At 42.3% G+C, this 26,373-nt stretch overlaps 1 pseudogene; it reads left to right on the forward strand.

Annotated features, from left to right (window-relative positions):
* Positions 1-18,424: 18,424 nt before the first annotated feature.
* Positions 18,425-18,920, forward strand: LOC138398709 (gremlin-2-like; annotated as a pseudogene).
* Positions 18,921-26,373: the final 7,453 nt, after the last annotated feature.

The following is a 26,373-nucleotide window of genomic DNA, read 5'->3' on the forward strand; positions in this document are numbered from 1 at the left end:
CTCATTCTTCTCTTCTGGTTCCTCCTTCTCTGTGTGACTTTTTAAGGTCGGAGGGCCCCAGAGCTGTGTTCTTAGATCTCGCTCTTCTCCAGTTTTGTCTAAATCTGCATCCCTAACTTTAAACATTGTTGCTCACCCAATGTTTACAGCTCTCACCTCAACTTTAGACTTATATTCAACAACTTACCTGAGTTTTCCACTTGGATATCTGATAGACATCTCAAACTTAATGTGGCCAAAATTAAATCCTTGATTTCTACCCCAAACCCCCTGTTCCTCTAGTCTTTCTTACTTCCAAAAACTTTGCTTCACTCTCACATCTAATGGAATATATATATACATCCTGTTCTTTCATCCCTGAAACATGTCCTAAAGCCATTTTCCTCTCTTCTTCTCCACTGTTCTCACCCTGGCCCAATCCACCATGACTCTTCATTTATAGATTATTCCAATAGCCTCCTAAATGGTCTTCCACTTCCATTCTCACCAACATACCTTCCTTTCTCTGTAAAGCAGTAACTGTTCTAAGTTTTCGAGACATAAAATTAGATCATGTCAATTTGCTACTTTAAACCCTGTAATGGCTTCTCACTAAACATACAATAGAATCCAAACACTTTGTCATAGCTCATTGGGCCATTCATGAACTGGTCTCCATCTGCCTCATTGTCATCTCTTGATACTGTCCTGCTAGTCCACTAGGCTCTAGCCACTCTGGCCTTTGTCTTCTAAGGGCTGGGCAAGTTTGTCCCCATCCCGGTTCATCCCTGTGCTACCTGTCCCCTCTTCCAAGAAACCATCCCTTCTTGCTATGGGGGTCTCAGGTTGTATCCTCCTCCTCAGAGAGGTGCCCCCAACCTCTCAATCTAATGACATCCTAGCCCAAATCATTCTCTCTCCCATTATCTTGTTTTAGGTTCTTCATAGTACTTCCTGCTACCTGAAAATATCTTACTTTTATGTCGTTTACGATTTTATTATCTGTATACCATTATTAGAATGTAACTTCTAGGAAAGGTGGGGCCATCTCTGCTGTATTCCTAGTGCCTGCAACATACCTGGCACATGGTAGGGTCACAATAACTATTTGTTGAGAACCAATTACTTTATGCCTAGTTGGAAGTGCTAAAGTGGAGTACTTTAAAATGGAGAGCTCAGGAACAGTGGTTGGGATTATAGAGAATATTAAATGTCTACTAATATGAGGGCATTAACTTTTCAAATTTTAAGGGATATTTGTAACAAATTCCTACCAACAAACTGAACTATGAATGTGTGTTACATGAAAATTTTATATGGAATGATTTTTAAGACTTTTTTATATATAGTGCTTAAAACAAGTAGGATCTCAGATGTTATATTGATCATTTTTCTTTAAAATCAATGTCTCAGGGAAGTAAAAATGTATTTCATTTAACAGAGAGCAAATTGTATTGAATTATTAAAGTCCTCTGCCTACATGTCATGTTACAGAAATCTCATGTACAGAAAACCCCATAATTATTGGGAGGGCTTGTTAAAAAACAGATTGCTGGGCTCCAAAGCACCCTATCTCCGCCTCAGAGTTTCTAATTCAGTAGGTCTGGGTAGTGAGGTAGGAGGGAGGGTGCAAACATTTGCATTTCTTCCCAGGTGATGTTGATACTATTAGTCAGGGACCCTCCCTTTAAGAAACTCTGATCAAGATTAATAGCAGTTGTGAAAGGAGTAAAAGGGCCTTAGTAATAGGAAAATAGGCATAGTTATTACCTCCAGAATTATTCTACTACCTTGTTCCTAAGTTATCCAAACAAATCATTTCTTTACATTTTATAATTTTATATTAATATTGAAGGATATTATCCTATTTGATGCTAAGACTTTTCCCTAATTAATCGGTATGTATTTCACACACCATTAGATGTTTTCATACTAATGCTCTATTCACATATGTTCTTCATTCTGCACCAGCAAATTCTTCTCTGTATTTATGTTGAGAAGAACCAACCTCACATAATCTTCCTTTGCGTCTCACTGTTCCCCTGCATTGAAACAGTAACTGGGTCTTCAGCAAAAATCTATTATGCTTAAAAACCATTTGCCTGAGCAAAGATCACCATGAAATGGTTTGATAGGTGTCCTGAGAAGATGGAAAGCTGATCAATGCTCTTTTCTCTGCCGCTGCTCAACTTCTGTCTGGTTTGCTGGCTCCTCCGCTGGGTCAGGAGTTTTGACGTGTCAGTTTCCACACTCATCCTTATTAGGGGCTGCAGCAGCTTCCTCATCCGTCTTTCCCTGGACCACAGACACTTGATTTCCCAAACAGATACAGTCGCCCCTAAGTATCCAAGGGCAATTGGTTCCAGGACCCCCTGCAGATACCAAAATCCACAGATGCTCAAGTCTCTAATATAAAATGGCATACATTTGCATAAAACCTGTGTACATCCTTCTGTATACTCTGTCATCTCTATATCACTTATAATACCTAATACAATGTAAATGCCACGTAAATGGTTGTTATATTGTATTTTTTGCATTATTTTTATTGTTGTATTATTTTTTATTGTTTAGCGTTTTTCCCCAAATATTTTTGATAAGCCGTTGGTTGAATCCACTGACGTAGAACCCATGGATATAAAGGGCCGACTATATTCAAACTCACCAAATATTAGAGTTCAAAAGTCTCTTGGTGACAAACTAATTCTACTTCTAGTTACCTATCTTATTGCAATAACCTAAAGTGAACATGTACACAAGTTTCATAGCAGTATTCCTTATAAAATTGAAAATTAGAAGCAACCTAAGGAGAAGAATAGATAAGTACTCTGAACACACATATGTGTTACATTATATAGTCATGGAAAGTTGTTTGTATTTCTCATTAATGTTTTCTGATTTCTCTTCAAATGTTCTACAAATAGCAACAGAATTTTTGTAACCAAATTGAAATTATTTTAAGGAAAACAGATTGAGTTTTTTTTAAAAGAAAAGCACATTAACTTGGACCATACTATAGTGCCACTTTCCACCCAGTGCAGATGTCTCTTCTTTGTCTCCTTGAAGAATAATCACAAAACCTTCAGTGACATATTTTCTCAGAGATAATGAGCCTAATGGGCTGTGAATCAATCCATGCACTTTTTTTGTTTCTGAGAATAATGTTTGATTTTTATTGATTTACACTTAACCACGAACTGAAGTCATTCATCAAATAGTTTTAAAGCAAGTAGTATTTTTTTAAATCTCCATTTCAAATAATTCCTCTGCTAATTCGTTTCTTTTAATTGAGGTGAAATTCACATAACATAAAATTAACCATTTCAAGGGCACAATTCAGTGGCCTTCGGTACCTTCACAAAGTTTTGCAACCACCAGTTCTATCTAGTTCCAATACATTTTCATTGCCCCCCAAAGCAACCGTGTACTCATTAAAATGAGTTGTTGCCCCTTCCTTCCTCCACCCCCAGCCCCCGACAACTACCAATCCGCAATGTCTCTGTGGAGTTATGTATTCTGGATACTGTTCACCTTGTGTATGTGTGTGTGTGTGTGTGTGTGTGTGTGTGTTTTAAATTTATTTGATTTTATGTTTAAATTTTTAAAATTTCTTTTAAGTTTCAGAATATTATGGGGGTACACACACTTTGGTTACGTATATTGCCTTTGCCTTGCCCAAGTCCGAGCTACAAGCATGCCCATCCCCCAGAAAGTGTGCACTGCACCCATTAAGTGTAATTTACCCATCCCCTCCTCACCCCTCCCACCTGCCTGACACCTGATGAATGTTACTTCCATATGTGCACATAAATGTTGACCAATTGGTGCCAATTTGATGGTGAGTACATGTGGTGCTTGTTTTTCCATTTTTGTGATACTTCACTTAGAAGAATCTGCTCCAGCTCCATCCAGGATAATACAGTAGGTAGTTCATCATGTTTTATGGCTGAGTATACTCCATGGTATACATATATCACATTTTATTAATCCACTCATGTATTGGTGGGCACTTGGGTTGTCTCCACATCTTTGCAATTGTGAATTGTGCAGCTATAAACATTTAGATGTAGATGTCTTTATTATAGAATATATTTTCTTCCTTTGGGTAAATACCCAGTACTGGGATTGCTGGATTAAATAGTATTAACAGTTCTACTTTTGTTTTTTTGAGATATCTCCATATTACTTTCCACAGAGGTTGCACTAGTTTGCAGTCCCACCAGCAGTGTATGAGTGTTCCTATCTCCCTGCATTCAGGCCAACATTTGTTGTTTTGGGACTTTTTGATAAAAGCCATTCTCACTGGAGTTAAGTGATATATCTCATTGTGGTTTTGATTTGCATTTCCTTGATGATTAGAGATGTTAAGCAATTTTTCGTATGTTTGTTGGCCATTATTCTGTCTTTTTTTGAATAGTTTCTGTTCATGTCCTTTGCCCACTTTTTAATCCCAAGATATAAAAGCATCCTCATTTAGCCATCTGACCTTTGACAAAGCAGACAAAAACATACACTGGGGAAAAGAATCCCTATTCAATAAATGGTGCTGGGAAAACTGGATAGCCGCATGTAGAAGACTGAAACTGGATCTTGCCTCTCACAAAAATCGACTCACGATGGGTACCAGCTTAAACCTAAGACATGAAACCATAAAGAATTTTAGAAGAAAACATTGGAAACACTCATATATATCAGACTACGCAAAGAATTTATGAACAAGACCCCAAAGGCAATCACAGCAACAACAAAAATAACTAAGTGGGACCTGATCAAATTAAAAAGCTTCTGCACAGCCAAGGAAAGAAATAATCATTAAAGCAAATAGACAACTTACATAATGGGAGAAAATATTTCCATGCTACACAGCCAATAAAGGGCTGATAACTAGAATCTGTATAAAAGTCAGGAAAATTAACCATTCACCTTTTAAAGGGCTATAGTTGCTATTTTTAAAAATTCACATATTGAGTAAGAATACTTCTCCCTTTCTGTTCATTGGCCCTAGCTTGGCTCTGGAGTAGCCCAGGGGGCCTTAGCTGTGGCTTCCATATGACAGCCCTTCAAATATTTGGCTGCAACTCTGAGGAATCGTGGTCCCTTGACACTCCATCCTTCCCATCCCCAGGACTTCCACCAAATACATATAATTTTCTTTATGTCGAATACACAGAATTCCTTCTATGACCCTTCCGCCATGATAGATACTGCCTGTGGGTTCTCCAACTTTTTAACCTCCTGCTCAATGCGCATTGCCTGAAAGAGATCCAAACTTCGTGGAAAATTGGAAAGAGAGGGGGCAGGGAGGTCATGAGGATCAAATGAGCTGGTTCCTGGGCACACTTCTCGCTGCACAGACATGGATGTCAACCTTTGCTATGGCTGAGTCGCAGCGAGCTGGGGCCCTCTCCCAACAATGCCGTCCATGGAGCTCAGAAGCCACAGCGCGCAGGCTGGGGAAGAAAGGCATCCTAAGTGGAAACACACGTCACAATTACTTGCAAATCATCTCCCTCACATCTTCTTGTCACAAATCATTAAAGAAGTCCTCTACTCTAAACATGGGAAAACTGCTCAAAGAAAGGAGAGACGTCAGATCTAAATTTCAATTAACGTTAACGCTGATTGCTATGTATCACTGCATTAGTCTCTGGTCCTTATTAATGAGGATGTAATTAACAAAGTGTGCCCTGGGCAATGGACCAGAGCCTAGATAATTATATTCTAGACAAATAATTTAGGCTTTGTTTTTCAGAGTGTGGGGTGCTTGCTAAACATGTCATTTCTCATGTTCCAGATCAGATCTTGAGTATCTGAATTTCCACGGTGTGTGGACCTGGGTTCTGCATTTTTAACAAGTTCCCAGGTGTGTCTTGTCTATAACGAAGGTTGAGGTCTGCTTATATTAATAAAAGAAAAAGAAAGCCCTTTATTGAATTTGTGTTGCATACAAATAATAGATATTATTACTAGAACTTGCTCTATGGGAAAATGTGCCAATCCTTGTGCTTGGAAACAATATATTAGAAAATATTTGATAAGCTTGGCTTAAGGTAAAACTGGGTCTCTTGGATGTTAACAGGAAACATGCTCTACCAATACTTCAAAAGTTCAGTAGAAGTCCTTTTTATTTACATTATTTATAATTAGGCTGATCCAAGGAAAGATCTAAACAGAGTTATAAAAGGCAGAATGGACACCAAACATTATGAGCACATGTGCACTCAGTAAACATTTGCTGGATGAATGGTACACTTAAATTTGCTTTATTTCCCAAATAAAAGGCAAAGGAATGATTCCTCTAACCTCCCAGGCTTTTCCCTTCTCAAATATAACTTCTGTCATTTCTCTGAAACATTAGATATTCTTTCATTTATTCAATACCTATTTATTGGTCATCTACTATGTGCTGGGGTCTGTGCTGAGTTCCATGGAAATGGTGGTGAACAAAACAGACTTGGTCTCTACCCTGATGGAGTTTTCCATCGCAGAGGAGTAGTAAGTTAGGTATTTTGGGAAAAGATTAATTATTTGACAAACAAGGGAAATCTCAGAAAAAGTAGAGGGAACCTCAAACCCAGGCACCAGCTTTGTACGTGCCTCATTATGTTTAGCTTTTCAGAGTATTTTGGGCTCCTGATGTTGCAGTTCAGAAAACACTTTTTATCCTCTCCACATGATCCCATTTACTTCACTCAGAGCAGATCCTTCAATATTTGGAAGGCCAGATGAATTACAGTTTGTCAGCAATGGTTTACAGCATAACAAACAGGATTTAGTACACATTATCTTCACTTCTCCCTCGCTGTCTTCTTGTTCCAACTCACCCCCACCCAGGGGAGATTCTTCCCCCAAGGTGACTCCTATCCACCCAGTAAAGACTTTTCTGTCTTTACCGCACCTGTCTTCTTCCAGCCTTTGCTGTTCCTGCTTTTCCTTGTCTGCCTTTGTAAGTTTCCTTTCCTATCTCCCTTGAGAAGCTGGTGGTCCTCAGAGTTTCACTCACACACTTTTCTTACCCAACCCCTGAGTGATCTTATTACCCCACACAGCTGTCTCCGAGACGTCTTTCTTTCCTTGTGCCATAGAAACTGCCTGTCCCCAACAACCAGCTCTTCCTCTGACCCTCCCTAAGCTGATGAAAACCAGCCCCAGACCCGTCACCCAGTTGCCTGAAGCAGGTACCTAGATTTCTCCCCATTCCACATCCTGTGTCCATTCAATTATTTCAACACGTTAAAGCACAAATATCTAAAATGTTGCATCCATTTCTATTCCCATCACCCCTTAGCTCAGGCCCACACCATTTCTCTGATGGTTTATTCAAAGAGGCAATTAACTATTTTCCTATATTCAGGGTTATTGTCCCTTTCTGTTTATTTGTGAATGAATCAACGTCTTATTCCTCTTTGTATCTCAAACCCCAGGAAAATGCATGGAACATGTAGAATGAATGAATGAACGGGTCGATTCATGCACACAACTTTAATAAAACTGCTGCCTGTTACAGGCTCATAAATGGAGAATGCTTTTGGTATTGGTTTTCATTTTTAATATGTTTTCAACACTTTTTCCATAACTCCATATCCACTGGCATATTTTAAGTCTCCTGGTTTTCTCTGATTATGTTTGTTTTCCTTGGTCGAGAGCCTTGAATTTGCCCTCTAATTTGTCTGAATTCTACATCAGTTGTCAATAGGAGCTAACTTGAAAAAAGTAGGGTGCGCAGGACTTAACACCGACCAAAGCAGACTTCTTGTTTCAACTAAATTACTTAATATGGGACTTGCCAGGCTCTATGGACCCATCAGCCAACAGAGTGTTTTGAAAAACTCAGGAAAGAGAGGTGGCAGAATTCAAGAAGTGAGTGAGTGAATAGGAGAGGAATGAAGCCTGAGGTCTTTCTTCATAACATTTACATGTGGACATAAAATTTTTATGTATCAGAGAATTCAAGAATGACTTATTCTTCTTGCCCAGCATCATTAATGCAATTCTCATGCTTGCAAATAATAATATAATCTAATAACGTACTCTAATATACTTCAGTGGACTGTTCTGCAAACATTTTTAGTTCTAAGTCTATGACCTCTCACAAACTTTTTAATTGACATCTAAAATTTGCAGTAGATATATTATTTAAAAAATAGTGCAAACTGGATGTTTTAAAATAAAATGGTTACATTTTTTTAATGTCTCCAGAGGAATCTAAATACCATAGCTATTTTATGCCCACTGCTGTACATTTAAAAAAAAAATAGAAATACTCCTTTAAAGGAAATTTTACATTGTATCTTTTTCTCCTTAAATTCATATTTCACTCTAGTTCCAACCACAGAAGTTTTTGCTAGTAGGTTTTATACTGGAAAGTCTTTTATTTCTCCTGATTCTTTACTATGACAAAAGTGTGCATGTAAATTTTAATTTGAATTCTGTGGCCAGCTTTATGTGTTTCCTGTGGATTGATTACTCATTAGAGTGAACAACAGTATTTGATCAAAATAGCCTAAGTTTATGTCACAAAGTTGATAATTATTAAACACAAAAAAGGTAAATTTCAATTATTTTCCTTTCTTAAAAAGATGCCCCATGCATGGAGATATTTTATTGTTGTTTATGCTTTCATAGAGGAATACTACTTATTCCTAGAAAGAGGTAGGGTTCAGCAGAAATTCTTTACTCTCTGTGTGTATAAGATTATATGATATACATAATGTATTTTATTAATATATTATATTTTATATACATTAATATATAATTACATATGTAATATATACTAAGGAGATGTATTCACATAAGTAAATTATAATTGAAATGTGTTTTCTTTTTTCTTTCTTTCTTTTTTTGTTTTTCTTAGAGACAGGGTCTCACTCTGTCTCCCACACTGCAGTGCACAGGTGTGATAATATCTCACTGTAACGACAAACACCTGGGCTGAATCAAACCTTCTGCCTCAGCCTCCTAAATACTTAGGACTACAGGTGTGTGTCATCACACCTGACTTTTTTTTTTTTTTTTTTTTTTTTGTATTCTGTAGAGACAGGGGTCTTACTATGTTGCCAGGCTCGTCTTGAACTCCTGGCCTCAAGCCATCCTCCCACCTTGGCTTTCCAAAGCACTGGGATTATGGGCATAGAAATGGGTTTTCCTAAGAGCAATGTCTTGATTTCTTAAAATCCTTCAGACTTACATGTGAAAAATCACATAGTGATCACTGATGAGTATCACCTGTGAATGTAATTAGATTCTTTTTCAATTTTGATTTAAAGCAAATTATTACAAACGACTTGACTTGCAAAAAGATTTATTTATTAGTCATTTACTTTTTAGTGAGGGTTACGTAACGATGCTTAGAATTGTCCCTTTGCTTTGCACCCTAAAGGCTTTGTCGTATCTCAGGCTGTACACTCCCATAAGAGTGGGTGGGATGGGAGCTGCCCCTCCCTTTTGTAAAGCGAAAGAAGAGAACACAAACAAGGCAGGAAAGGAGAACCTGTTTGTCCCATGGTAGGCACCTTCCCAAGCAGATCTCTTGGAAGAGAAGGAACACACAGAGGTTGAGGTTTATACACTGATTCCTCTAATACTACGCTTGAACACACACCCCTTGGAGAGCCTGTCTGTAACCCCCAGGGTTAGACGGATGCTAGTTTGAAGACCATTTACCACAGAGAATTGCTGGCCTAGTTAAGGGGAGAGATAGGAAAGAGTATTGGGTTGGTGGTTGAAGAAATAAGAGGAGTAGACGACCCGGGGAAAGAGAAGGGAGATAAGGACCTGCAAAAATTATTGTTGCTGAATCATAGGCAGTGGTTCGTTTGATTTTTTCAAATATTCCATTTTCATTCCTTATGTTTACTTTGGATTTTGAGCCTAGATGTGTATCAAATCATTATGATGAAAGGCTCACACCTACTGAAAGTATCACACCTACTGAAAAGTTAACCCAGTTTTAAGCTCTTATTGATAGTTTTTAAAAATAAAAATAAATCACATCTCTACCAGTGTAGGTAAAACATATTAAATCATCCAGTCTTTCATTCATTCATACCTTAATAAACATTCAAAACTAGGCTGGGCACAGTGGCTCAGTCCTGTAATCCTAGCACTCTGGGAGGCCGAGGTGGGAGAATCGCTCGAGGTCAGGATTTGAGACCAGCCTGAGCAAGAGCGAGACCCCATCTCTACTAAAAATAGAAAGAAATTAACCAGACAACTAAAAAATATATAGAAAAAATTAGCCGGGCATGGTGGCGCATGTCTGAAGTCCCAGCTACTCAGAAGGCTGAGGCAGGAGGATTGCTTGAGCCCAGGAGTTTGAGGTTGCTCTGAGCTAGGCTGACACCACAGGACTAGCCCAGGCAACAGAGCGAGACTCTGTCTCAAAAAAAAATAAAACTAAAAAAATAAACATTCAAAAGTATTCTCTAGACCCACCATAAATCACATTAAACAAAGATTGAATACCGGTGTCTTCCAATTTCTGGCACCACAGTAGGGAGCAAACACGGCTCCCTATGTGGAGCTACATGGAGCTACACAGCTCCCAATGGCTACACGGTGTCTACTGGCTACAGCAAGGCAGTCAGGTATGTCGATGGCAAAAGTGAGGGGCAGAGGAAACGTGCAGGTTTCACAAAGGAAACAGCATTGGAATGAAACCTAAATGACTAACAGTGGTCAGAGAAACATTTCAGGCAGGGGTCGGGCATGGTGGCTCATGCCTGTAACCCTAGCACTCTGGGAGGCTGAGGCAAGAGGATCACTTGAGGTCAGGAGTTCGAGACCAGCCTGAACAAGAGTGAGACCCTGTCTATACTAAAAAAAAAAAATAGAAAAAAATTAGCCAGGTATGGTGGTGTGTGCCTGTAGTCCTGGCTACTCAGTAGGCTGACGCAGGAGTATCACTTGAGCCCAGTATTTTGAGGTTGCTGTGAGCTATGATGACACCACCACTCTAGCCCAGGTGAGAGACAGAGACTCTGTCTAAAAAAAAAAAAAAAAAAAAATGAGGCAGGGAAGACAATAAGGTCTTGTTGATGGATTTAAAATGTTAGAAGATAAACTAGTATACTCTCCAGTAACTCAATAAAAGTGCCTTAAATACTAATGAGTCTAACTCACAAACATGAAGTCCAAGGGTAAGCAGTTCCAGGAATGTTTAGTTCAATGGCTTAAAAACATACTGAAGAACCCAGTTGCTTTCCATTTGGGGTCTACCCTGCAAAGATTTGACTTTCATCCCATGCGCCCACCCTTATGGAGGCTGCCATAGCCTCAGTCATCCGATCCTTGCATAAACACAATCAAAACCAGAACAGCCATTTCTCCTGGTGTGTCTCTTCTTATCAGGGAATAAAACCCTTTCCCAGGAGACGGGACCTTACATCACAGTTGCATTATTGCCCATGCCTGAATCAATCACTTACAAGAAGAGTAGGATGATTAATTGGGTTGGACCAACCAACTTTCAACTGCATGGTGTGTAGAAAAGTCTATGAAGAACTTGAAATTCAATACCTGGACAAAATTGTGGTTCTGTTAGAAAGGAAAAATGGGATATTGACTCTCAGGTAGTAAATTAACAGAGTCTGCCTGAACTCTCAGCTCTCTGGCTTAGGTGAAAGGATAAATGTTGTGCTGTTCATTGAGACAGGATCCGTCAGAGGAGGCGCAGATGTGTGGGAAATTATGGTAAGATTCGGAACATACAGAATTTGGGGTGCCTGCAGGACATTTGGGGAATGTTTGCTAGGCAGTTGAGTATAGGGTCTGGGAGTCATGAGCAGAGTGCTGGTATTGAAGTCATAGGCATGAATAGAATTCTTGGTAGAAATACCAGCAATGAGAAGACAGGGTTATGAGCAATCCTTGAGGAAGACCCGTCTTTAAGAGGAGAACAGAGAAAGAAAAATCAAGAAAAGAGATTGAAAGACTGAGATTGAAAGAGGAAAAAGATATTTTCTCTTGAATTCTAGAGGAAGAACAAAGGGATGACAGTGCATAGTTTTGTCAGACTTTATTACGGGCTTTGCCACCAGGCCTATGAACTGTCACACAACGAGAATAACGAAGTAGCTGGAAGTAAGAGTGAACGGGAAAAATTGATGGAGAACGTGGGCAGAATGTTTTTGATTTTGCTCAAAGCATTTAGACGGGGCTCACTAATTTATTTTGTCTATTATATATACATAGACAGAAAATCTATTCTCTGCCCCCAGGGAAGGGGAAGCCTGCTATCACAGCTTTCCTTGAACACACAGTGCTGTTCTAGAAAGGTGGAGGAAGGGGACTGCAGAGTGCAGAATCCCTGCAGTATCATTGGTCACTCGGGCAACAGTCTAAAATCTTTATTTGAAAAAAAATTACGTGCTGCCTAATGGCTGCAGAGAACAATGTCAGTGGCTATAAAATCTTTAATGGGTGGCTCATAGTTTCTTCCTTCCTTTCAAATAAAACTCGTGGTCCTTTTTGCCCAGAGAGTTCTTGGATTATGACTTGATTTCAGTGCCACATTCCTCATGACAGCAACACAAGACAGCGGGTGGCAAGTGCCATCAACACCATTTTACATGGGGGAACCCGGAGAAGCCTAGGAGTGAGTCACATAGGGTCACAGCATGGGCGGCTCAGGGCCCAGAAACCATGTTCTCCCTCCAATTCCCCAGTGGACGTGACCTAGAGAGAAACAACCCACATGTGGGTAAACTCACAGCTTTCAAAGACCTTTCCCCTTTCCCCTCCATTTCCTTATTTAATTTAAGGCTTTGCCAGAATCTTGCCACAGTGTTATATATCCTATCCTGAACTTATCCCAACCATTCCTTCAAAGATTTAGAACTTTGATTATAAATTCCCTAATGATACACTAGCTATCCAAAAGTCAAAGTAAGTAATGATAATATCATTTCTTCTTTGGTGGAAAACCTTCCTTTAAAAAAAATAATATAATTTTCCAGATGAAATTAAGCTTCTCTTGGAACAAAATGATAGTCAATGTTCCATTCAGACAATGCCACTTGGAAAAGTCAATGAATCCATTTGGATTTCAAACTTCTGAGTCATGTGGGATCCCCTGATCTCTCTGCTTTGAAAGTACGAGCCGCTTCCTATTCTTTTCATGACAGTTCAGAAAATTTACAGTTAGAACTTCTTATTTTTCCTTTCCTAATATTTTAATTTCTCTCATTCTGAATAAGTTGCAATCATTCTTTTTCAGTCATAAGACCGCTGCATTTGAGCTTACTATACAACCCCATGTAATCAGAGAGATGCGAATTAAAATAATCATAAGATGCCATTTCGAATGTTTCAGGTAGGCAAAGAGTAACAGATCTGGTATCACCGAGTGTTAGGGGTATGTGCTGTAGCAGGGACTCGCACGGTACCCAGGGCAGAGGAGGCTGGTACAAGCACTCGGAAAGCAACTTGGCAAAACTTAGTCAAGCTCAAGTGATACAGATCCTATGACCTGGCATTTCCACTTCTTTGTGTTTCCTCTAGAAAAACCTTTAACAGATGGACATAAATAAACACATACAGAAATATTCAGTGCAGGACTATTAGCAATAGTGAAAAAGTAGAAGGAACCCACCTGTTCCTCAGGAAGATGCATGGAGAGACTGTGCTTTCATATCAGCAGTGGAGAGTAGAGACTCCTACAAACATCCACATGCAGATGATCTCAGACACATTCTTTTTGGACGAAAAAGTTGCAGAAGAAGAGTGTGGTACTGTTCAGGTAAAGATGAATTACACACATACAAACAGACCCTCATACACAAAACATACACACTGAAAACATCAACAGGAATGATATAGACCGACTTTAGGATGCTGGTCATGTCCCGGAGGGTATGAGAAGCGATGAGGAGAGAATGATACTTTAACAGTATCTATATTAATTTTTGCAAAATTGAAAGATTTCAAAATAAAGATGAGAACTATCAACACTGTTTTCATCTTGCTGTTGAGTACATAGGGCTTGTTACATTCTCTGTCTTGCTCTACGTATGAAATATTTCATAGTTATAAATGTTAAAACTGAAAGTTCCTGTTCTGGCAAAAGAGCCCAGCAGTAAAGGGAAGGCGACAACTAAATCACATAGAAAGAGTCTGGAGCAGGACTTGGCACTGTTTCTCTGTGAAAGGACAGGAAGTCCGTATTTCAGACTGCAGGTGTGAGGCCACTGTCTCCACTACTCGCCCACTCTGCTTTTGGGACAAGGCAGCCTCGGACAAAACATAAATGAAGGGGTGTGGCTATGTTCCAATACAGCTTTATTTACAAAAACAGACCTCAGGTTGGGTTTGGCCCGTGGGCCATAGTTTGCCTCAGTTTACAGTTTCTAGAGGTGAGTGGTTTCAGCAGACAAGCCATCGTAGGCTCTGAGGGTGATGCTGGGGACAGGGAACATCCGGATCTTTTTCTAGAGAGTTAGTTGGGCAGCTAGACCATCACCATCCCAGCCTAAGAACGCAAGTCATCAAGGCAGTACCTTTAGTAGTGGAGGCCGTGGTGGTATTAGAACTGATAAAAATAATCTCTGAAGTTTAACATTGTTGGGGATTTTGCTTTGGAGGTTTCTGTTTGGTTTTTTGAGTTTTTTTTTTTTTTTTTTTCACTTTGGTGGTGACAGCAAGTTTATGCCAGGTGTGCCTGTCAATAACCAGCCCTGGGAGCCTCCCTTCAGTCTTCCAAGGATGCCCTGGAATTCTTAGGTCACAGAAAATGTCTCAGCCCCATCCCGATCCCCATTCCTGCACGGCCCCGTACTGCCTTGACCTGACTTCTACAACTCAATAAGGTCACCCTGGGAGGGAGCTCATCAGCTTAGCTGTACCCTGGGGCTTCGGTCACTTGCACTCACCTGTCAGGAAGCACGACTCAGCACTGCTGTAGCCTTTCCTAGAAATCAGGAAGCTTTATTGCTCAAGCTCCCATTGGCAGAACCCTCTTCGGGTCTTGACACTTCTAAGAAGGGCTGATAGAAGGGCCCTGGGATGCTTTAGCTGCCTAGATACGCGATTGCTTTGGCCTCTGCAGCCACTGTTCTGGTATCTACCATGGCCAGGCCCGAGGGCCTTCACTTAAGAGAAAAACACTTCCACTGCCTCTCTCTCTGCACCACCAGCTTTGGCCAACCCAGTTTGCTTAGGCCATCAGCATTTACAGTCCTGGCACCCCTTGCCAAGTGACAACATCGCCAGGCCAGAAGGATGGTTCATAAAACCAACAGCATTTATTTATGAGTTTCTTCTGCTAGAAGCCAACAACTACAAGATGTGAGAGTAAAATGAAGTATCCCCGTGCTGTTGTTCCTGGCAGTTGTCACAACATTCTTGAGAGGTTAATTGTACGCCAACCATTTTTCTGAGTAGCAAAGTGATTCAGGACAGAGCAGGATGCTAAAGTGCTAAATTCAGGTCCTGGCGGGTCCCGGTGACATATGCACACAGGGACGGTTGGTGAACTGGAGACAGAGGCATGCACGTTTGTTCTCTTCCCCAGGAACCCTACGCCAAGGGCCAGCAGAGGAGGAGCCGTTGGCTTCATTGCTTTAATGCCCTGAAGAAAAGAGGCTACAGCCTCATAGACACCAGGGCAAAACACCTCTGGCCTCTTTACCTGTTTGGACACTGAGATGCCACGTTACCGTTGCTAGGTGTGAAGGAGGAAAGAAATGAGGTACAGGAAAAGATAGAAGAGCCTGATGTGGTCCCAATCATCTAGATTTCAGCAGCCTCTCTTCCCTTTCCTGAAAATTGGAGGTTTGCTTTTCTTCTTAGGTTCCTGGGAGACACAACTTTTAAAGGTGATGATTTGAAAAGTTTGAAAGCGTTCAAAGGACGCATGATGTTAAACCGCTGCATCTACTACTGTTGACTCTAAGAGCTTTGGTCCCAGATGAGTCTGAACACGTTCTCTCTGACGAGGAGGAGGACCTGTTGAGTGGCCGCACGCATTTCTGAGCCTGTCCACCATGCATGTGAAGCTGTTCCTGGAACCAGGATTTGAGGACCCGGCTGACTCTGTCAATCTTTCCTGGCTGGGACTCACAAACTCTTGGTTGTGTTTACTCAGAATGTTAATAATTTCAGAAATTATTAAAATAGAACCAAAATACTTTCTTTTTAAGAGGCTATTGAGATGACAAGTCATTCCGCAAATATAATAAGCTGTGTAAGCTGAGCGTGTCCAATACTCGACGCTTGCCACGAGCCAGCTAGAAGCATGGCCATTTTCATATGACACTTCATGTGTGGAACTAAGGAGGAATGAGAAGAGCCCTTTAAGAACTAGGCCTTAAAAGTGCAATAATTGTGTTGGAAAAACTGTTTTCAAAAAAAAAAAAAAAGAAAGAAAACTTTCTTTTTGTCCCCCCTCTCTCCTCTCAATTGCCCGTTGTCATCTCTGTGACCTAACTCCCATGCTTTTGCCAGTGTCATCACCCTAAAGAATCCCATTAGGATTTTAAGGGACCCGTTTAGTTGTCACTTTCTATGCTCTTCCTGTTCCCTCTCCGGGCAGAACTGATGCTTTTCCTTTGCACCCTCACTATCATTTGGGGTCACTGGTGTTCATCAAAGTTACCTGAGGCAATTCTTAAAAATATAGATCTCAGATCTCTCCCCAGCCTATTGATGCAGAATGCTTTTGGGTGGACCCTGGAATCTGCATTCTAAAGCACCGCAGGCAATTCAGATGTTGTTGGTGGCAGGATCACGACTGTGCGAACCTAGGCCATTGCTCCTGTTTTGAGCCAAGAGGCAGCAGTGCTCACCCGCAGCTCAGATTTCAGAGCCAGGATGCCTGGATTTAAGTACTTTACATACTACTGGTTATATGATCTTGGCAATCTCTCATTGCCAAGATCGCATAACCAGTCCTCATCCATAAAATGTAGAAAATCATACCACCTACTTCATAGAACTCTGATAATTAAATAGGTTCATACATGAAGGGAAACTATCAGTGTCTGATGTGCTTTGAGAACTAATAAATATGTGCTACTAACATTAGCATGGATAAATTTATGACATTTATTAACAATTTGAGGAATTCAACATGCTTAATATTAAATTTTAGTCATTCTCTATACTCTGGGCTGATAAATATAATATTATAACTAATATTCACTATTATAACTATGTAATAATATATGGGGAGATTATTGTTGCATGTCCACTTTAGGGGGTGCATGTAAAAGGAATGGGAGTTTACTCAGTTCTGTAAGTGGTAAAATATGCAGAGAGGGAGTGAATAAACATGAAGATGATGCTGATGACAACAGCTATGTTGGGAGCTACCGCTGTGAAACGAGATGGGTGTCATCTCTATTGCTGGGTAATTATTAGTGTTCCTTGAGACTATTCAAGAAACTACAAACATTGAAAGTGTGAATTAAACTTTGAAGTCCATCTTTCCCTTTAGTCAGACTTTGGTTTGCCTCCTACAAGACACATTTCAGATAGAGTAAGACTCAATTCTCTGCGATTCCCATCCCCGTTGAACTTGTGTGATAGTGTCCTGACACAAAGACTGAAAATAGAATACATTCCTGTAGGCAAGCTTTGCATTGGCATCAGAGAGTTTTAATGCAACCTGGAAAATTTCTCTGTTCACTACCAGGAATTGGTTTTCACCATGAGAATCTAATTTATGACTCATTTGAATGATTTGAATATCTGTGTGCAGATGGCCCATGCTAAATGTTATATATTATTTATAAGTAATGCTAAGCAGAGATGCAACAATTTTACTAGTCTGTCCATTTCTAACTTGAATACTCATCTTTAAGAAACTTGTGAACCACACTCACCTTCCTTCTACTTTTTACTTATTAGTTTTTCTAATCACATCCATGTCTACTGGTTAATTTTGATGGCTCCGGAGGTAGATGCCTGGCTTCAAATCCTGGCCCATTGCTCAGGGGTCGTGTGACCTTGGGCAAATAACTCAACCTCTGTGGGCCTCGGTTTCCTTCATTACAGAGTAAGGATCATAACACCACCTCCCACTTCAGGCTGTTTTTAGGATCAAATGAAATATCTGTCACCCAGAACATACTAAAACACAGTAAATGTTGGGTATTAACTATTACTGGTACTTCTGCAAACTGGCTCGAGCTATCTCTTGACAGCATTTGCTTTGCAGTTCTGTGATTGCTCATCACGTGTGTGTTTCCTAACTGTATTATCAATTACTTGCTGACCATTTTGTCCCTCTCCTTGTCTTGGGGCCTTATCTGGGGTGCCATCAACAGCAGTACACAAGTGTACTGTTTAGTCACTTCTCGCCTCCACCTGCCGCTGGGCAACCAGTAGTCAGCCACGCCCCACCTGGCACTACAATAAAACAACTGTACAGCATTCAAAGGAAAACCGCGGAACGCACACTCCAGCGGCCTTCCCAACCAACCCCTCTAATTCTTCTTCTCGTTGCAGGATGTTCCGGAGGCTTTCCCTGTCCTTGTTCCTGGTGGCCGTGCTGGTGACGGTGGCAGAAGCCCGGAAGAACCGGCCGGCGGGCGCCATCCCCTCGCCTTACAAGGACGGCAGCAGCAACAACTCAGAGGTGGCAGCACCAGATCCAGGAGGTGCTGGCCTCCAGCCAAGAGGCCCTGGTGGTCACGGAGCGCACGTACCTCAAGAGTGACTGGTGCAAGACGCCTCCGCAGCGGCAGGCGGTGAGCGAGGACGGCGGCCGCAGCCGCACCAGCCTCAACCGCTCCTGCTAGGCCAGTGCGACTCCTTCTACATCCCCTGGCGCGTGAAGGAGGAGGAGGCGTCCTTCCGGTCCTGCGCCTTCTGCAAGCCCCAGCGCGTCACCTCCGTCCTCCTGGAGCTGGGTCCTGGACCCGCCCTTCCGACTCAAAAAACTCCAGAAGGTGAAGCAGTGCAGGTGCATGTCCGTGACCCTGAGCGACTGGGACAAGCAGTGAGTGCCCCGGTGGGCGCAGGGCCGCTCTGCACGCGCCCTCGCCTCTGGGTCGCGCCGCCACCGCCGCCGCCCCCGTCCCTGCCCTCCGAGCCCACTCACGAGCTGCCTGGTGTCCCCCACCCCCACAGCGGCAAGCAGGTCTCTTGGGGCTGATGGTGTCCTTGTCCAGAACGTGGACCCACCGCAAGTGGAGCTTTGCTGATGTGTCCCTGACCGACCCCGGGCCCCATCAGAGCCCCCCAAACCGGGTTGTGGATCAGGCCCGAAGGAAACGGCTGGAAAACCACCTCTACCCGCCACCCAGCCGTGGGAGAGGACCTTTCAGGCGATGCGCTGTCAATCCGGCAGTGATGTTTCCACCGTGTGGAAAAGCGAGTATTTCCCTGGCCTCCCCCTACACTCCGGCTCGCCCCACTCCCGCGTGCAGCGGAGGGCGAAGGATGCGTCACTCTGCTGAGCTGTCCCCAAACCTCTCCCGCGGGTCCCTGGACCTCTGGCTGGGCGCGCTCCCTCTGTGATCCCGAGGCTGCCCGCGCCCTCTACTGTCACGCGGCTGTTGACAAGTCACATGAAGATGTCCATGGACAGGGACTCTCTTCGCAAACCTGATACCAAGAAGACAACTTGAGCCACTTGGATCCCGAAGTGGCCTTCCCTGGGGACCTTGCTCACAGCAGGCCACACCCTCCCCCACCCTGAGCCACCATCATCCCTTCTTCCTCACTGTCCTCCCCCAACCCCCTTGTGGACTGAAGACGAACACTGGTGTGCATGCTATTACCGCTGCAGTTAGAATATTATCACACACAATGGTCTCTGTATTAACGCTGGTTTTATAATTGATGTATATTGTAAAGAGCTGTTTAAAAAAAAAGTGTTATAGTCTATCCATATATTGTTTCACATGTTTTGCCTCTGGCTTTGCAGCACAATTCTGAGTAAGGAGGACAGCAGGTGATGATCTGCCCAGAAGGTGTTTTTAACTCAGAAATAATGCCTGGTCAGCAGTTCACTGTCATGCACCTACTTTAGATTGGGCAGGGAGATGGGAGGAATCGGATTTGACTTTGACTATTACGTCCCAGAAGCTCCTAAAGCATTGCAGCACAATGTAGAAATCGGGCTGGGATGGATGAGTTTCAGGAGGGGAGTCGTTTGGAAAGTTATTAACCCAAAACTCAAAAGCCTGCCCATGCGGGGTGAGAAGGCATGCTATTTTCACTGCCATGACACTAAGCAATATATATATATTTCCTGTTAAAAGAAGGAGATATTTAACAATATAAGGAGTCAGGCCACTTTGTGGTATAGGAAGAAGGGAGGACTATAATATATAGAATAGTAATCTAGTTGAACTGCCCTGCAGAAAACAACTCGCTTCCTTTTCAAAGTATAGACTGTACCAAGGTCACCTTTCACTTTAATAAGGAATTATCAAAGTTTCCATGTTGTGGACTCTTGATATAAAGAAGTAGAGATAGTTTATTTTCCAGCAAAATGATACTTTCCTTGGGTCCCTTTGCTAAAATGTCCTAGGAAGGCTTCCCTGTGAGTAGTGTGTATGGAATCTGACTAATGTGACCGAGATGCCCCTGGCGGGAGTCAGCATGCTTTGCAAACTTTTCACTGGTGTCTCCCTGGCCAAGGGGGCTCCTGCCAAGGGGGTGGTTCCCTAGTATGTGAGAGAGACCCTCTCCAAGCATCTCTGGGGACTGAAGCTTCCTGACACTAGGCAGTGGCAGTAGATCTAGAGACATTCACCTAGAGAGCACGACTGGGCTTGGGTGTGTTGGTGGATCTATTTCAGGTCTCTGCACTGCAAGGCTTTTCCTGTCCCTTCTGTAACACCATGAGACCTGAGCAGCCTGTGCTGTTGGAAAGCGCTTGGCTTCGTAAATGGGTAAACACAGCCTGAAACCAGGAGGCAGAAATACAAAGAAATCTTGAAGGGCTGGAACCTGGGGATGGAGAGAAAAAGTAGAGAGGGTGTCCAAGGGCAGAACTGATTTTTGCGTTTAGCGGAAAACCTCAAGTCAGACTCAGTGGCAGAATGCGCAGCAGGAGCACTGCGAGGGAGGGAATGTGATCACATGATCAGAATGGAGGCTAAGGGGGTGCAGTAGGAGGGGAGTGGAGGGGAGTCTCCGCCCCAACTGCAAAGCCAGCCCCTATCATGTTATTAACACAGAACCCACCCAGATAGGGGGAAGACGAAGCTGAGAATTTGCGGAATGCAAACATGAGCACACTCTCTGTTAAACCCAGCCGTGGGTGTAGCAATGAAAGCAATATGGTATGCTGCAGTGTGAAGCTCCTTCTGGAGGCTGTTGTATGGACAAAGTTTGCCTTCTAATGGCTCAAATTGTATTTAATTGTTTTCTTTTTTTTGTTCTGTTTATAAATGAAGAAAAGCTATAAGTATAATGTAATTATTTTATAGATATACTATTAAATTATAGAACAAATAAAGATACTGTAGGGTTATATGTGAGCCCGGTGTTACGTGCCATAAAAGTGGAATTCTGAACTTGTTGCAATGAACCGTGAAGGAGCCCCGTGCACTCAGAGTGCTTTTGTCTGACACGGTGAGTTCAAGCCCTAACTAGTTGTCACACCGTCTCCTTTGGGTGCAGGCATCTTCACCGAGATTCAGAATCAGGCATCCAAGGAGCAGAGGTGGTGGGTGGGGCTCTCAAGCCTGGTCTTTGGGAGCTTCCAAGGCTCTTCCAGATCTCCCGCTGCCCGAAGACAGAATATTCTCGCTGTGCTCTCTGAATAAGAAACACTGAACAAGGAAGCCTTGAGAAATTCCTGCAAATAGACGTCTGCACCGTTATGCTCCTCTTCCGTTTAGCAGCCAGTGAACACCACACCTGTCTCCTCAACATGCTAGAACGTGTCCTTAGTTTTGTTCCTTTCCACATTGACTTCTCACGAGTTTCAACATTTCTTAATTTAAGTACTTGTTAGTTCCACAATGTCTCCATTTTTCTACTAATTGACTTATCTGCCATGCAAGAAACTCAATTATCAATAAAAAATAAAAACCTTAAGAAAATTGCACATGGTTGATTCACTGTGTGGACTTCAAAGGAATTAAATACAACTTACTAAAAAATAATTCATCTCAATTAGTAAATGGGACGCAATAGTCCACTTTGGGATTCCAATTCACTTATTTTTGAAGTTGGCTGACTAATTTTTAATTTATAAAGTCAAGGAAAATGAATTTTTGCTATTGCTCAAACAACATAGAATGTATGTATTCCTAGAAAGCTTACCTAATGGTTAATCTAACAGCACTGATTATTAATGTCTGCATAGGAGATAGCAGTAAGACCAAATCATAAATAATGCAATTGAAACTTATTGATCACGTTATCTTCTGAATTCTACTTAATCTCCAACCTTGCCTCCCTCTCTGCCCAATTCCACTGCCACTACTCCTCATGCACAGCAGGAAGCCCATCCACTTGACCAAAAGCCAAATACGGGAAACCATGCAGTTTTTATTGTTGTCATTTGTATTCATTTGTGTTTCTGGCTTCTCCAGTATTCAATGTAGAATATGAGGCAAAACAAACAAAACCAGGGAACTTACTGCCGTATCGTTCCTTGAATCCTGAGTTTCTTACCTGGTCTGCATCCTTTTCTCCACCTTTTAGGATCTTCTTATGTTTGCTTTATATATGTACATATACAATGTCTAGAGATTTTAGTGGGAGGAATAGAGAAAATGTGTCTACTCCATCTTGCCCAGAATCAGAATACCCCTGAATCTTTATAAGTTTTATCAGCCACTTGCTAAGGTGTATAGAGTGTGCAATTGCTAAGACCTCCAACATACCCCATATCTCTCATCTGGTCTCATCTGATAATCATATGGTGAATCAGCGTAGTGTTTTACAGAATGTCCATAAAATCCAGGTCCCTCAGGTGTAAGAACTTACCTAGGCTGGGGCAAGACTGTAAACATAAGCTTGTTCATCCCATGGGAACGCAGAGTGCATCTAGTTCTCCTTCCTATAGGTACGGCAAAACCCTCACATTTTCCAGATCAAGTTCTGGAGGTTGTTTTCATCTGCTCTAACAAAAAGAACACATTGAATACTGTAGCTACAGTATCTCCTGCCATGTTCCATTTGATTTTTGTCAGAGCCAGGAAAATATGACAGGGGCTACTACATATTAACGTCTTTGAAAGTTTTGTTAATTTCCTCCATTCCTTCTGTAATTCAGCATTGTTTTTCTGATTTACTCATTTTGCTGTGGTGAGGAGCAGCTTTGGAAGCTTCCACGTGTTCCTCACTACTGCAATAGTTCTTACTTAACAACTCCCAGTGTCAATATGAGGGTTCTTCAAACTGCCAAGAGTGTCCCTTCCAATCATGTATTTGGAAATCGGAAATCGGGGGAAGAATCACCAGGATGGTCCATGGACCGGTGGGCCCACTGAGAGCCAGACCTTAGCTAGGACTCTAGCAGCCCTGTGGGTCCCCACATCAGCAGGGAGCCATGGCGGTTCACTGGGGCACCAGGTTATTAGTGTCAGTTCAGACCTGGTGATCAGTAATTCTCAAAAGTCTTGAGTATACTTTTCTCCAAAGCATATTGACCTGAATAAGTGGTCCTAAGTTCCCTGATTAAGGAGTGGGGAAAATAATAAATTAATAGATTTGCCCTGTTATTGCAAGGTTGTAGGAATCACCCACTCCTTCAGCCAGTGGAATCCAAGTCTGATCTGGAAACTAGGCAAGAGATTGTGCTCTTTATTAACCTACTGCCCTCTGCTTCTGATTATCCGTTATTGATTTCTTTTGACTGTGTAAATTAAGCAATACCCTTGTTAACCCCGTGTCTATCTTGTCTCCAGGAACACCATGTTCTGTTCGCATCTCCAGCAGTCCTTTCACTGGAAGCCATTACAGTCCTGTCACGCTTTGCAACACCTGTGCCCATACTACTTCTGAGAGCTAAGCGTTGCAACCTGGCTTATATTATTTTGAGATCTTGCTACTCTCCTGTCCATCAGGGAACCTAGTTTTATAACAGCATCTCTTCCTACAGTTGTCCCTGGCCAACAGATGACAGCACTACTAAGCTGCTCACTAATGCTGCTGCCCTTCTCATGAGCACAGGCATCATTGCTTTGGGAAACAGAGACTTTACTAGAACATAGTTGGCCAGTGGGTTTTTGTTTTGTTTTGTTTTGTTTTGTTTAGCTTTACATGGCAAATGCACTTTAGCATGCCCACTTCTCTGAGCCTTGGGATCCTTTTATCTACCATGCATCATGAAAGCTTTTGTATTTCTGTTTCATTGAGTGTACATGATAGCATTTGTGGCCCTCCAAGAATTGTCCTAGCAGCTTATTATCACCACCCCTGGGGGATTTGCCACAGTGTTAATCACGGGAGAGCGCTCCCAGGGTGATAAGTATCCCTTATCCAACTTAATGTCCTGCTCCCCTTCCTTGATCCTGCAGACCCAGGACACATTCCCATGCTGCTTCTCCTGGCTTCTGCTGCAACTTCACTGTACACCCCCTCTCCTTCCTTAGCCCACCCCACACAGCCGCAGTAGGGGTGGGAGCTTAACAACAGGCCTAAGTGGGTTCAAGGAAATGTGGGAGTTTGAAAGTCTCAAGTGCAACTACTTGAGTACTTCCCTCCCAATTTCAGGGCTTCTACTTCTTCCCCATTAGGGTTCTAACCTTGGCACAGGAGACTTGCTGGAGATGAGAATCCAAATTTCTCTGAAACAGCACCCCTTTTATAACTGAGTCCTTCTCTGACTGCAGGAGACTAGGGCCTAATTCAATGCTGCCAAAGAGACCCTATCTGTGGCTTTCACGCTCCACCTGAATTGGTGATTGATTAATCATCCTGAGTGTTTTATTATCTCTTCAACAAACCAGCGCCACTTGGAAATAGGTAGCCAATCCCAAAGTCCTTATGGTCACTCTGTCCCTCATAATTTTAAAACACCAAAGATATTGCACCAGTGAGTCCTCCCCACCATCATCCCATCCTAATTTACCCCTGGGTGAAGTTTTAACACATACTGTGACAGCCTGCCATGGGCTGGCCAGCGAGTTAGCCATCTCCACATCCGGCTGGAGTGTCCTTCCTCAGGCTGTTCCTGGACCTGCCTGTCTTAGACTGGTTTCCCAGACTCTGAGAAAGGGTTGTCAGCAGGTTTATGGGGGACTATTGTAGAACAGAGACCTGTAAGGGTGTGAGGAAAACAGAATTGTGCAGCAGGAAAAGCAATCTGGTCACACTTGAGGTCTTGTCTGATCTTATGGGGAGTTCTGGAGCTGGGATGGCATTTTAGAGTTGTCCCAAATGGAAGCAACGGGGACAGCCTTTGTCACCCACATCAGTCAGTCACCGCCCACAGGCCATCTCAGGAAGGGGCATGGATTTCCCTTCACTAAGGACAACTCCCAGTGAGGGATCCAGCCCTTACGTTCGGCGGGGCTCAGGGTGCAATGCAATGGGTGCATCAGGCCTAAAGAAGGCATCTGGGCAGAGCACCATGATAGCCACCTTTCTGTGTGTGTTAGGGGTCGGGGGTGGGGGTGGAAATGGGAGGAAGGAGGAGACAGAGTAAAGAACATGGAGGGCCTTGAAAGAGAAGCTGAGGAAGGTCCACTTGATCGTGTAGGAAAGAGAAAACCATTGACAGATCCAATCAAGGGTTACCCTAGCCCCAGCATGGAAGGTGATTGGAGAGAGCAGAAACACATCCAGATAGGCCAGCCCATGGACTCTCTTGCAAGAATGTAAGCTGAACATTAGGGCCAGACTAGGTAATAGCATTGGATCTGAAAGGAGGAGACAAATATGTGAAATATTTGCAGAAAGTGGTGATGAAAAAGAGGTATGTTAGTGCAAGACATGGGGAACCCAATGAAAGTGAGGATCTGGTATCAGAAGATATTGTACTAATGTGGGTTTTCATAGATGTTGGGTCTGCAGTGATAGTGAAATAATATGAAAATCTTTTCCCTCATTTGAAGACATGGAACTGGAATTTGAGTGAGAAGCTAGTTCTAGAGAAACTGGTACAGAAGCAAAAAGATAGCAACTAAATCCATGAACATATATGACAATTCTAACAGAGAGGGAGAATAGAGGAATAGAGGGCAAAGTAACCTTAGAAAACACTCCTTTAAAAGAATAGGAAATTAACAATAATATATTATATAGTTTCAAATAGCTAGAAGGAGGCCATTGAATGTTCCCAACACAAGGAAATGCTAAATGTTTGAGATGATGGCTATGTTAATTATCCTGTCCTAATCCCGATCACTATACATTAGATGTACTGTGACATGTGTGTGCTCCATGAATATATACAAGGATTATGTGTGAAATTTAAAAAATAAATAAATAATGGAAAGAAGAGGAAACATCAGAAGACATGAATAGTAGTCCTCAGGCCATGTC

Source organism: Eulemur rufifrons, chromosome 18, assembly GCF_041146395.1.
Source record: "Eulemur rufifrons isolate Redbay chromosome 18, OSU_ERuf_1, whole genome shotgun sequence".
Classification (NCBI taxonomy): Eukaryota; Metazoa; Chordata; class Mammalia; order Primates; family Lemuridae; genus Eulemur; species Eulemur rufifrons.